Here is a 12,617-nt window from a genome sequence, read left to right as displayed (position 1 = left end):
CTGGAGCACCTGCCCTATGAGGAACGGCTGCGAGAGCTGGGCCTCTTCAGCCTGGGGAAGAGAAGACTGAGGGGGGATCTTATCCATGTGTACAAGTACCTGAAGGGAGGGTGTCAAGGGGATGGGGACAAACTCTTTTCAGTTGTCCCATGTGACAGGACAGGAGGCAATGGGCAGAAATTGAAGCACAGGAAGTTCCCCCTGAGCGTAAGGAGGAATTTCTTCCCTGTGAAAGTGACGGAGCCCTGGCACAGGTTGCCCAGAGAGGTTGTGGAGTCTCCTTCTCTGGAGATATTCAAGGCCCRCCTGGATGCAACCTTGTCTAACATGCTCTAGGTGACCTTGCTGAGCTGGGAGGTTGGACTAGATGATCTCCAGAGGTCCCTTCCAACCTTACTGATYCTTTGATTCTATTAGACTGTAAGCTATTAAGGTTTGGCCTCCAGTTACTCTGCCACTTGCAAGTACAAATCTGCCTAGAGATCCTAAAAGAAGAAAAAAAAAATCAGTCACCAAAACAAGTTAGGTTCCAAACACAGTTTCAGCACTGATGAGTTGGTCTTTCATCATGTTTGGAAACTTCTCTTTTCCAATTAGATAATACAGCTGCTCGAACAGTGTCATGTCTGTTCAGCAAGTAGCAGGCACAAGGCATAAGCACTTGAAGCATCAATAGGGGCCATTGTTCAGAAAATATTGCCACTGGAATATTGTAAATGCCAACAGAATTAATTTCCCATTCATCTCTCACTGCCACACTCTATTTTACTGCGCTGTCTGAGAGAAAGCRCAATCTCTCGTGTTCGTGTAGATCTGGTATCACCTAACAAATGTCTGACCGTTTGCATTCACTGTTCTTCCCTTCCTCCCCACTGAGCTTCTAAAGGGGATTTTGGTATAAATGAAACCCCTCCCCAAACTACCGTTTCCCTGCTGCGAATGTTATATAAGACCTATTTCCTCTTTATATTATTCTGTGCAAAGCCATTTGTATTGCTGTTCTACTCAAGGAACAAAAGATGCTTGTTTAGTTACAGAGGATAATCAAAAAAATATATTCTTTCAGGTGATGGCACGTTTCCATTGATCAGGTGTCTCCTATGAACATTTTGTACTCCAGCTCCTGCTACAAAAGAGAATAAGATGTCAGATGCCAGAAGACGTTAATCACATTTGACTACCTACACTGTGTCCTGAATTATGAGTATCATGAAACAACATAACTTGCTGAAACCAATATTCTTTGATCACTTCATTTCTTTTATAGCCTCAACCTTCCTGCTTTCCTATGGCACCTGTACTGATATAAAGCAGTTTTATCTATAACAAACAGAGTATCATTCTCTTATTGATAGCAAACATGCACCTTCATTTTAATTACTTTGAGTGCTGCAGGATTTAGAGTATAGAAATATATATTTCTATATATACAGACACCACAAAGGAGGCTCCAGGCATAYGAAAATAAGTGCATGTGACAGAGGGTGAGGGGAAGGGGAGAGGATAATTCTGTACTGAGCTACTATGACACTATGGTTTAAAAAAAATTTTTTTTTTTACAGGATTTGCATCAATCCGATTATACAGATGGGAATCTTACATTGGACTTTGGTRGGAGGTGGATTACATCCAGAGTGCTAAACAGTGTTGATGATGGACAATCAACATGGTTTTATCTATCACTTATCCATTCCCTAGCATTCGCTAAAAATGGGGAAGGCACAACTTCTCTATGCACAGTGCAGTGTACTCTGCTGACCACTGTCTGCAAAGAAAARCCTAAACGATGCGGGCTAGGAAAGCAAAGAAAGGAAATTTGTCTCCTTTCTAGTCCTGTCTTCCCTTTGACTAACTTAGAGTCACAAAATCACAGAACCATGTAGGAAAGGACCCTTGGAGGTCTCTAGTCCATTCTCTTGCTTCAGGCAGGGTTAATGTCAGAGCAGGTTGCTCAGGGCCATGAACAGCTGAATTTGGAATATCCCTAAGGATGGAGAGCCACAGCCCCTCTGGGCTCCTTAATATTTGGCCACTCTTGCAGTATTTTTTTTTCCTTATATTAAGCTAGAATTTCCAATGTTTCACATTGTGGTTGTTTCCTCTCCTCCTGTGCACCTCTGAGAAGAGCCTGGCTCTCTCTACTCTGCACACTCCACACTGGGTAGCTGCAGACAGCAGTRAGATCTCCATTAAGTCTTCTCCAGGTTGAAYAAGGCCAGCTCTCCCAGCTTCTCCTCTCAAACTGTGCACTGCAGCTACTGACCAATTTTGAGAACCCTCCGTGGGACCCAGTCCAATCTGTCAATACCTACCTGGTACTGGGGAGCTGACCCCAGCCACCACACTCCAGATGGAGTCCCACACGTGCTGAATTGAGGGAAGAAATCATCTCCCTCTTGCTAGCTGCACTAGTCTTTGTTAAACTTCATAAGGCTCCTATTCAGGTCCCTCTGAGCAGCAGCCCTACCCTCCAGTCTATCGACTGCTTACCCACAAACTCACTGAGAGCGCACTCTATCCCATCATCCAGGTTGTTAAYAAAGGCATGAAACAGTATTGGCCCCAGTATCGATCTCTGACATATGCCATTAGTAACTGACTACCAATTATTCATGGCCACTGATTACTACCCAGTGAATTTTCCACTCACTTTATCATCCACTCGTCTAGTCCCTATCTTACCATTTTGGCTATTTTGGCACAGGGAAATCTGCTGTCTGAAAAGATACATGGGGGAAAAAGATGAGTGATAGGGGCTAGGAAAGTACAGAAAAGGAATTTGATTTACAATCCTATATTCCCTTCTGCTAACCCTGGCATTCYCTCCAAATACTTCCTAGGAAGACAGAGTAGCTTTTCAAGCAAATGAATATGAACTTTGAATTTATTTTTCTATTCAGCAAAGCCTTTGAGAAGAATTCCAAGATTAGAGGAGAAGCGTGAATCTTGGAAGCCAGTCTTTCTCAATATGTGAGTCTCAACAAAAGCTGACCTTTCTTTGCCCAAAAATGTCAATGCACTAAGCCAAAAAATCAATGACAATTCACCACATCCAAAATAGGATTTCAAGTACAATCTGAAAGGGATACTAGGATCAGATGTGGGTTAGACTTGCAGTCTTGAGACAAGCTTGAAGCCTGGGCCCCAACAAATATCTACTGTCTTTGTGGTAGACAACATTCRAGCCCTCTTAGGAAGGGCCTTGTGCATCTTGGCTTCCTGCTRCTGCTGCAAGGGCAGATAAGGTACATGGAAGTGGGCCTGCCAGGAACAACATGGCAAGGCCCATCATACTGTAGGAAAGTAAGATTAATGGATGCACTTACAGTCTCCCTTTCTTCCGCACCTCCTCCTTTAAACATACTGAATAGGCTGCCTTGAAAATCATTCCCAAGGAACTTCTGCAGCTAAATGATGTCGACAGAAAATTTTGTCTCGAGTTTGCCACTAAAACTTATTTAAAAAACATCATAGAGGTGTTGTCTTGCTTCTAGGATCTTTGGCACTGATCCCAGAGCCTTATTTGTGCACTTGAAACAGTCCTCTATGCCAGAACTTCTAGGCTGCTTATAATGGAGCTAGAAGTCTTCCGTGGCAAGAGYTATGGAATTTAAATTATAAGTGATACCAGTTACAGGAATGAAATTCCAGTTTGTCCTATAGTGGTAACTGATGTTGCTGCATGTCAGGGCTGTGCCCGGGTACACACTCAGTGCATTTAATCATTAATTCCCTGGGTGGTTCCAGAACTTCCCAGTCTCTGCATAGGTGACACAAGGGACTGATCTGAGATCAGGCRATTGAACTCCCAGCCACCCACACAGCAAAGCCTTGGACTAATTGTTGCAGGAATTCTGCAGGTGGGAATTTGGGACAGCCCAAGAGATTCTCCCAGACAACTCCTTCTCTGCCTAGAGCATGTGATAGGCACTTTTTGTATGCATCAATGAGTTCACATATAGGATGGAGAGTTTGGCCATCCCAGAGACTCTCCCAAGCAGTTACTGCTGCAGAATTGATCAAACCGTACATGGATAAGATACTCGTAAATAATCAGTGGAAATCATTTCTGCAGATGAAGAAATGGTCATGTAGTAGTACATCGTTAAGATATGAACAACTTAACTGTCTCAAACTATGAACAAAACATCTCCTAACTATCTTCAGTTGTTCATAGGTGAAGATAATCTATAGCAATGGATCATGCATGCATTGCAGTGGTTTGTGTAGGACTATGACCCAGCTGGATTACAGGAACTGAGCAGAACAGCAATCTGGGGAGTCTCACTGATCCATCTGAAGACATTGCTGTGAGGCCCCTCGCAACAGAGACTCCCATTTCCATGCRCATTGTGACCAAACATCCTATTTGAGAGATCTGACTTCCTATGTGAGCATTATCCTGTAAAGACTCCAATAATTTTTTTAAGAAACAAACACCATGCCCATGAGTGCAACAGACGTTGCACACTTGTGAAGACATGCAAAACTTAAAGCCTTAGAGCACTACAGTAATCTCCAACCAGACATCCATGTGTAGCCCTGTACCTGGGACCCCAGGAGCCCTACGGATGCTGCTGGAGCACCAGTTTGCAGAGCTTTCAGCCTGTCTGCTGCAGGACACACAAAAACCTAGAAGTCTTGGAGCAGGCACCCAGGCCTGTCACTGGGGCTATTTCATAGCTACAAAACCTCGTAACCAGTTGCAGCTGTGGAGAACTATAAATGTTCACACTGCTTTCACTGCTGCTGCTAGCAGTGGGCCTAGAGAGTTTCCTGGCAGTGGAAGAAGTTTGACAGTAGTATGGTATGAACAAAATGATAAAAAGAAAAGTCCTGCCTCCAAAAAACCCTATTTTTCAGGGAGCTCTACTCTAGGGTAGGTGAAAGCTATGAAGGACTCTCACGGGTCAGACTTTTGACTGCTGTCTAACAAACAGATCTGCATTTGGCAGCTAGTGGTGYGCATCCTGTCCAAGGCCTTCCCCGGGCACGTATGCCATGCTCCAGGGCTCCCCTTCACGGCACTGGTTCTGCAGCAGCACACGTGCCAGTTCCCCAGCAAAGCTGAAGCTCTTCTGCCTCCTGACTCCCAGCAATGCTGGTTGCGGTTCCTTACTTCTGCCCTATCCCAGCCTACAAACAACCCTAAAGAGTCTGGATCAAAAAAMCCCCAGCTCATTCCCATAGGCTCAAACCACCACTGTCTTCAAGACCTTAGTATTCTCTGGCCAGACATACACTCAAATTTACAGGCTTATCACCTCTATCATGAATACATTTTTACTCTTGTAATAAATGCACAGCTATCGTGCTTTTATTGTTTATGTTTTAATAATGGATTGCCACCCAGAAAAAAATGAGAAACACTGCTGTAGGCAACTGGGAAGCTGTCCAGAGCCACTCTCCTGTGTGTTCTTGATACTGGATTTCAGAGGCTCACGCTTGCTTGTCTCAGTTCAAGTCTGGTAAGGAAGTTAATCTGTATTTGCATTAGCATGAAGGAGCATATTCTGCTATAATCGCCCCTTTCTTCCCCATGTGTTTTGTCTCATTACATGTGGTAAAATCAGATTCCCAGAGAAAGTATGCTTTACTAAATAACTGTGGTGACTATCTCACCACTTTTTAAAAACATTCTGCAGTTCTAATGCTACTCCAACTGCCACAGCCTAATTTTGATTTATTTTTATATATATATATATATATATATATGAACTCAATGCTTCCAATAAAAACATTTGTTAAACAATATCTTCCATTAACAGTGAGTTTCAGTGCAATACAACCTTCCTAAAAGGCCAAACTTCTTCTGTAAAGAGGCAAAAAATCATCTTTACTATGACCCTAATTTAAAAAAGACTAAGTCAATTCCACCCTGATAGAAAACTATTACAATTTATTAAATGTTACATGCTAAATATGATTTGCAATACTGTAGGAAAAATACATATACACACATACAAGCATAGGTATCTTGTTAATATGTTAATATGTTATATTAGACGTATACCAGGGCATTAGTCATATACCCAGAACAAAAAGTCCCTACTACCAAGAGCTTTGAGTATAAGCAGAAGCAGATACTGTAACATTAGCAATGGTGTGGGCCTACACAGGATGAGGCAGAGACGGGGCACAAAGATGGTCTATTCCTTTTTATGTACCCCAAATTGTGCACGCTCTGGAAAGGCTAATGGAGATGTGGGCTGGCAGTGSAGGGCAGTGAGGAAGAGGCTACATCATGAGGTTCCTGCATCCTCTGACTTTCCCATCTTCAAAATCCTCCCTGAAATGTCACTGTCTAGCTCATTTTCCATATTTCATAGCTCATATTTACATTTCCATTAAAGGAAGTCAAAATACTTTGTAAAAACAGACAGTATTATTGTGTCCACTAATAGGAAACTAAGGTAAAAAAGAGGATTTGTCCATGGCCACCCAGTCAGCCAATGGTTTTCCAGGGCTTATACATAAGAAAACACTGATTTAAAGGAAAAAAAAACCATCCAGGAAAAAGAAAAAGGCTATCTTTCTTAGGTAATTTAACCTCTTTACCTAAGGAATCTTCCAGTCAGGTCAGAAAAGTGCTAAAATATCTCTCCTAGGATGCTGTAATGTCACATAACCAATTTCACTTAGATTTCTGCATCAAACACCTTCATAGCTTTTCAAAAATGGCTTCTAAAGTAAATTAGGCTATGATTTGTAAAGATGATGTTTTTACTTCTGACAAAAATCTCTGATTTAACTGAGAATGGAAGGGTCCATTTTAGTGTCAGTGACGAATGGACCTATTTTGTGCACGGACTCTGCTCTTACACTGATTCACACACCTTCACCAACGTGTTTGGGTCTAGCCCTACTTTTCTCTCAGATGGTTCCTGCTCTTGCAAAGCTAACTCAGAAAGATTAGTCTAAAATAAGAGCACATTTTCAGTGTTTCCCTCCTGGACTTCTCTCCTAATTTGATCTGGGAAATAAGCACACTGTCATAACTCCCCCTGGATGTGATAGTTTCCCTTTTTAATTAACTATAGGCACTGTGGCTTTGTTTCTTACTTCTGGAGCACACAAGAAACATCCAGGAAACAAAAATATACTCAGGCTGATTCTCTTCTCTCTGACATCAGTCTTCCACTGCCCTCCCTGGACTTATGCCTGATTTACAGTGCTGCCAGAAGGGAACTAACAGCCATAATGTGAAGCAAAGAAGAAGTGAACCTTTGTAGAACTCAAAGGTAAAACAAAAATAATGTAGCAGTGCCACATGTATCTGGAAAAAAAAATCATAGAGAACCTGAAAGTAAACRGGTCCTGTTTTCTTCCTAATATCCCAATGACATTAACATTATACTCTCCCATTCCTCAGYACATCCATGTATGGTCTATGTAATACAAGTAATTTCCGGGGAAATCCACTACTTCCCCTCCAATGTAATTCTGCCATGTGATGGCGAGGAGCAAGATCCCAACTGCTGGTTCAAGGCTCATTTTGTTTGCTCCAATACTGAGCTCAGAGACGTTGCCTTACCTCTTTGCTGCATCTTGCAATGGAGAAAAGGGAGGGAAGCATGTGCTTAGCACAGAGGATCCATCCTGCCTGGAGGCTGGAGCATCACAGTGCTACTTCCAGGTGGGCAGGTGGGAAAGGGAGGCTTGCCCAGAGAATCACTCCTCACCTGGAGAATTCCCCCTGGTYGCCCAGGGAGCTGAGCTGTGGAGCCCTTCACTGCCAGTGAATGCCTGGACCGTGCTGCTTCCTTCTCCTGCAACAGATGCTGCTCCWCACTAGTGACAAACTTGTGCTGAAGCTGTATCCTGATCCAGTATTAATCTTGCAGGATCAATCTTGGAGATTTGCCTGTTTCGGAATTACAGACTCCTCTGTTTCTTTTCTGCCCTAGCAGGCCATCATTATGTCCCACTGCTCTATCAGATTGATTTATGGCCYTGGAGGAGGCACAGGATTGGGAAAAGCCTTAGTTCACCTGTGTAAAGGGAAGGCTAGTGCCCAAGGCTGCAGCAGAGGCACACTAGCTTTTCTAGCAGAGCACCTTTGCATAACAGAAACAAATGTTTTTTTGGCAACTACACAGAACTACACAGCACCACCAAATCCCCTCCATCAGGGCAGCAGAAGATCCCAGAGCAGATGAAGAGCCTGGAGACCAAGCTGCTATGGCATGCTTCACAGTTGGCCCAGTGTAAAGGCAGCAAAAGCCACCATGGGAGTCTCACAGTACCACATGGGATTAGATAGACCTGGGACATCAGGATGAAGCTTTTGGGCAGTGAGATGAGAGCCTGTGTAGCTGCAGCACACGACACATTGCACCTCTGCAAAGAGCATAGGTGAAGAATGGGAAAAAAGCAAGATGGCAAAACRCTTTAGGATCGTTGACACCCAACCAGCTTAACCTGTTTCTGACCAACAGCCAAGAGCTGAAATCTGTTGGATGAAATCTGGCCTTCTGTCACCTTTTCTCCTCATTCTTTATTATTTGTTCAAGAACTAGCTGCAAAACAAACCTGTGATCTTGGTATTTAAAACATCTTGAGCTTAGGTTGGGGGGTGGGGATTGGTATGTAGGAAGTAAAAACTAATTCAAGAAACTGCAAAGTGAGAGAATCAAAGTAACTGAGAATTAAAAAGTTAAGAAACGAATGCACTGGAAGAGAGACCTGCARAACAAGTGCAGAACACCCAGAAAGGAAAACACTGCTTTGGTATAGTTTCAGCACTGAGGTTATGAACCTTTATTTTTAGAATTTATTGTTTTCACTTCTTCAACAAAATTGCTTGAAGCCAAGGCACAATTTTCTAGGGCTCTGGGCTTGTTCCTGCCTCTTGTAACATGAAAATATCATTCCTTTTTAATGGGGCAAGATCCAGCCCCACATCTGTGTGCACAAGAAAGCTGAATGCTCTCCGGCACCTGCTTTTGTGTTCACTTGTGCCATAGTTGGACGTGCAAAATAAAAATACGCTCATTTGTAGCTTGGTCCATAACTTGCTAGCTATAGGAACATTTTTTGAGTTTGCCTACCTGACATGTGACTCAGGTAGGCACACATACAAATTTCACATGCATACTTCTTTCATGTACATACAAGTAGGTTCCTGCTTTGAAAAACTGAATCCAAAAACTGTTTACTGGCAGGCAACCGTGCATTTGTTTTATTTTTAAACGCCATGATGTGCATAAAAACCTGGATAGCTTCAAACTAGGCAAAGAAAAACAATGTTTTCATAGTTTTGAAAATAAGCCATAATGCAACCTCCAGATTATGAAGATCTTCAGGCATTCCTGACATCTTCATATCCCCACCAGAGTCAATGAGTAATGACTGCCACATGCTGACTTAAAAGCCTACAGGCTCCCTTAGTGCTGAGGAAGGGGTGGATTGCTCAGGGGGTTAAGAGRGTGCAAGAGCTCACTAGCAGTGCCTTTGGCAAGAGGTGACCTAGGTCAAGCAGGAGGTCTATCCTCCGGTGCAATGGGGACATCTATATCACGGCTCAAGCCTGCATCCCAGCAGACAGAGGAGTGGTTTCTCTGGGGCAGTGAGGAGGGCTAATTTTGGCACATTCCTCAGAGGACTTACTTAAACTTGGCTCCTGTAATGTTTGGGATCGCTAGAGGAACTGGACTCCATTCCAGCTCTCTCGTTACTTGTCAGGCTTCCAGTACTGGGCTTCCAATGCTGTTCTTCCTTCCTGTCTAGCTCCATCTGCTGAACTGGTCGATGTCAGGGTAACAAGATGGGAACGTCATTATCCAGGCCTGATTTTGTCTAACCTCCATCACTCCTYCTGTTTCCAATTAAAAGAAAGTTCAGATTAGCCTTCCTTGAATATCCTCGAATAGTTGTAGCTACATTGGCAACACAAAAAGGAGGTACAATAGCGCTATATGGGTTTGATTTGTCTCCCAAAAGTTCTACATGTGCTGCAATGTTCTTGCTGTCAGAAGGTCAATTTATTTACACAGGATGTGCACACTGACCTCTCTGCCTGAAAACAGGAGAAAACAAGAAGATCAGACACTGTCTTGATTTTCCATCTCCAATACGTCCCTCTAGTCAAAGCTATGTCTGAAGAAGTTCCTCAGTGTCACACTCACAACCATTTCTGCATTGCTTTTCCTACACTTTTTGTTCTCTTGTGCATGCACAAACCACCAGCCCTTCCCCTTGCTYCTGCAGACAGTTCCTCWGACACCATCACGTTGCTCATGACCTGGATTTACTTTGGTGCTCTTTGTCACTGGAGGTAGCTTCTGCATTTTCCAACTGCCTCCCTCCTTCCACTTTGCTGAATTACTTCTTCCACCTAGCCCATTGGCTTTAAGGGAAYCCACAGCTGTTTGTAGATCAAAGACCTGTTCAACAGCAGCTATTAGCAATATCTGGCTTAACAATTTGTTTATATAGCATGAGTGAAAGGGGCCCTTATCTAGTTCAGGCTTTTACGTGCTGCTAAAATAAAAATGGCAAAAGAAGATTGTTTGATTTGCTTGAAAGGGTACACTTGTTAGGGTAGACCCTTTCAAAAGGGCAGGTTATCTACAGCAACTTTTTCTAAGCTATGCTAGCAGTGGAAGGCTTTCTAGAGACTAGAGGCCAGAGGGGGAAGGTACTGAGCCCTCTTCTCATCCAACTGCACACTCAGGCTCCCTTGCAAATTCTCACATCCACCCTGTATGCTCCAATTGCAGTGGGGTTATTTACAGTTTATGTCACAAACATTGCCAGCAGGAGAAGCTGGTTGCTGAAATCAAGAGTTTGCACCCTGTCATGCCCTGAAAACCACTGGGGACCAGCACTGGACTTYGCAGTAGCAGTTTTCTCTGTTTCAAACCTGACAACTCAATAACTGCACACCTGATTAAATACTTGTTTTCATCTTCTGTTCCTGCTCCTGCTGCATTAACCTGTATTTCAGAAATGATTCTTCTAGCTGTGATTAGCAGACCTGAGACAGGGCAAAGGATGACAATATTGGCAGGGATACAAGGGCAGAAGTCTAGACAAGCCTTTTCTTGCTTTCCCTTAGCTCAGTGGCCATAGCTTTGGGGTACACACAAATTGGAGCTAGCACCCTTCAGAACAGAGAAGCAAAAACATCCGGTTTCAAGAACAGCAGCCTGTCTACAGGCTGGGAGACAAGTGGGGAGACTGTTTGCCTTGGGACTGTACCACAGCATTACTTGCACTATCTTCTTTTTACTTTTATTTTTAAAATCACAGTGTCACCTTGATTTTCTTACAGCTCCAAGGTGGGGAGAAGGGAGGAGAAGGAGGCAATGCAGATTGCTATAAAGATTCTTTCATATCAGGCACTAATACCTTGGGTGTTGGCCCTGGGAAACTTTATTATTTACCTCTGCAGGACTGGGAAAGGAAAATAGCTAGAACAAGCACAGATCTCAGTGACATACAGTGAATTGTCTATACAGCATTGTTCCATGAGAACCACACAGGAAAACCAGAAACGCTCAACAAACATGGGCCAGCTGCATCGTATACTGACAGAAAAATGCAAAGCATTAAACATTTCCTTTCCATCCTGCATTACTTTTTTTATAACAGGACAAAAACTATCTGAACATTTTTTCTTGTAAATTTTCTGGAATGACTTTAAAAAATACATAGAGACACATTTCCATTAGCAGCAGCACTGATTCTTTAGCAATACATTAAGAAAAAATATGAAATAATGGATAAGAGCTAATCCCTTGGGAAACAGAAATGCCTGATTTCGTAATTTGGCCTGGTCAGTCAGAGCTGCAGAGGAATTTGAGTGCTACAATAGTCGGCACTGCAACACCTGATTTTTGCATGCCTGTCCTTTTCTCTCCATCCTTGCTCTCAGCTATCTGAAGCTGCTARAACCAAATAAGCACATTAATTCTCTAGGCCTGACACCCTGGAATGGGATTAAAAAAAACACCCAGGATGCTGCACAGGAGCTACCTAAACTAGCAAGTAGGACATGCTGGAGAACAGGGTGTGTTACAGCCTGTTGCTTTCTTAGGGCTTAGATACTGTATTCAGGTTTAATGGGACACTCTGGATTCACAGCCCTGAACACTTAATTATAGCTTTTCTACCTTACATTAATTAACACAAGAAATTAAGAGACCCATCTTGGGTCTGCTCTTCCTCCACCCACCTGTTATCCTCGAATAACCCACGGCCTGTGGGTTGCRCTCTCCTTTGATGCTGGTTTGCATCCCTGCCGGGGGAGGAGGCACCTCAGCTCCCACTGGCTGAGGCTGCCCATGGAGGACGGGGTGTGGGGGGGCCCTTCCACTGGCTTTTGCGGGGAAGGGAACACATTTTGAGTGGTCTGACCGACCYTACTAAAGCGGGGCAAGACCGCCAGGGGCCTAGCCAGCGGGCAGAWCCTTTGCTCAGCCCCCGTTAACCTGAGGCACTTTGGAGTGCGCTCAGAAGCAAAAGCGCGGTGTCAGAATGCTCCCTTTTGGGGAGCAGAGTGGGCAGAAGCATGCTGGGCCCAAAACCCAGAGGTTGATGGATCGAAACCATCCTGTGCTAAGACCTTTTTCCCCATGAGGAACAGCTACGAGAGCTGGGCATGTTTAGCCTGG

The sequence above is a fragment of the Rhea americana genome, unplaced genomic scaffold, assembly GCF_003343005.1.
Source record: "Rhea americana isolate MKP2758 unplaced genomic scaffold, rheAme1 scaffold_0, whole genome shotgun sequence".
NCBI lineage: Eukaryota > Metazoa > Chordata > Aves > Rheiformes > Rheidae > Rhea > Rhea americana.
This window is presented reverse-complemented; position numbering follows the sequence as displayed.